We start from the raw sequence: 2028 nt of genomic DNA, 5'->3' as shown, positions 1-2028 counted from the left end.
TTTTCAAATACTTTTTTTTAAGATTTATTTTTTTATTATTGTGTATATGAGTGCTCTATCTGGATGTACACCCGCATGCCAGAAGAGGACATCAGATCATATTATAGATGGTTGTGAGCCACCATCATGTGGTTGCTGGGAATTGAACTCAGGACCTCTGCAAGAGCAGCAACTGCTCTTAACCACTGAGCCATCTCTCTAGCTCTGGTTGATTTTTATTATTTGCAGAGACACTGGGGAAAGGGCTCAATAAGGGGACTGTTTATGAAGGTCTTGATTGTTCAGTGAGTAAAAGCATTTGATGGATGCCAACCTTTATCTGAGTTTGATCTCTAGATCCTACCTACATGGTGAGAGAACTTATTCTCACAAAATATCTTTAGACCACCATACATTTGTGGCCCGTGCGCGCGCATACACACACACACACACACACACACACACACACACACACACACACACACAGCTCAGGGAATGACTCAGCATAGCTGGTCCAATGTTTTGTTTTGTTGAGAAAGGGTTTCTCTGTTTAGCCTTGGCTGTTCTAAACTCACTCTGTAGGCCAGGCTGAACTTGAACTCACAGAGATGCTCCTGCCTCAGCCTCCCCAGTGCTGGGATTAAAAGGGTGCCCACCACTATCTGGCCACAATGGATTCTTGTTCCTCTGGAATCATAAGTCAAAATAAACCCCTTGATAAGTTGCTTGTTGTCATGGTAATTTTTTCACAGCAACACAAAAGCAACTAACATACCGCCAGACACAGCAGTGCTGGCTTTGAAAACCCACTAAGAATTACACCTCTCTGTTAGTAAATAAATCTTAAGAAAAAAAAAAGAAAAAAGAAAAAGAATAAAGTTACTGCTGGTTGTGGTGGCACACCATGACCTTTAATCCCAGCACTCAGGAAGCAGAGGCAGGTGTATCTCTGTGAGTTTGAGGCCAGCCTGGTCTACAAAGCAAGTCTAGGACAGCCAGAACTACAAGAGAAACCCTGCCTCAAAAAAACAAACAAACAAACAAACAAACAAAAAAACAAAAACAAAACCCAAAACCAAAACAACAACAACAACAAAACAAAACAAAAAAAAAATAAAGTTACTATTTCACCCAGTGGACTTGGGTGCAATTATGATTTTGATGTATTGTTGGTGCCCTATGGAGGGGCGAGTATTTTTTTCATCTCCCTAGGAAAAGTACCATAACACTTACTCCCCTAAATGTCACCACTTTCATAATATTAGGGCTCTGTTATGGTTTAGATATAAGATATCTCCCACGGCCATGTTTGAACACTCGGTCCTTCGTTGGTGGTGCTGTTTTGTGACCTGGAACCTTTAGAAGGTAGGAACTAGACAAAGGAGGTGAGTTGTGGTAAGGCAGGCCTTGAGGTTCACAGCCAAGGCCTCCTCTCTCCCTGCCCCCTCTATTTCCTGTCCAGAGAGCTGCGAAGAGAAGAAGCCTAGTTGTGTGTCCTCAGTACCATGTAGCCCTTCTCTGCAGTCATGGTAAACAACACAGCCCACCCTCTACCCCCTACCCCCACCTTCACCCCTAACTCGCTCTTGTCAAGTATTTTTCATAGTGATGAGAAATATGACTTACAGGCTCCCACTTGGCCCTTTCTCCCCTAATTGCCCTAACCCTCTAGATTAAAAAGCCAATTCCAGGGTTTTTTTTTCCCCCCTCACTCTGGCCCTGGCCTACAGGACTAGAACTCACTATGTACTCAGAACTGTTCTCGCTCCTCCAACCTCCCAAGTGATGGGATTATGGGCATGAGCCACTATGCCTGGTACCACACTTGCTAAATGTGGTAAAGTTCTGATGGTAACCTGTCTCCTTCTGGGGACAGGGTCCCAGGTTGGCCTCAAACATGCTAGGCAGCTGAGGATAACCATGACCAATTTCTTTTTTAAATCCGTGATCTCATTATGTAGTCATGGTTAGCCTAGAATTCCCTATATACAACCAGGTTAGAGTTGAACTCACAGAGATCCGCCTGCTTGTGACTCTCCAGTGCTTGGA

This window comes from Acomys russatus, chromosome 8, assembly GCF_903995435.1.
Source record: "Acomys russatus chromosome 8, mAcoRus1.1, whole genome shotgun sequence".
NCBI lineage: Eukaryota > Metazoa > Chordata > Mammalia > Rodentia > Muridae > Acomys > Acomys russatus.
This window is presented reverse-complemented; position numbering follows the sequence as displayed.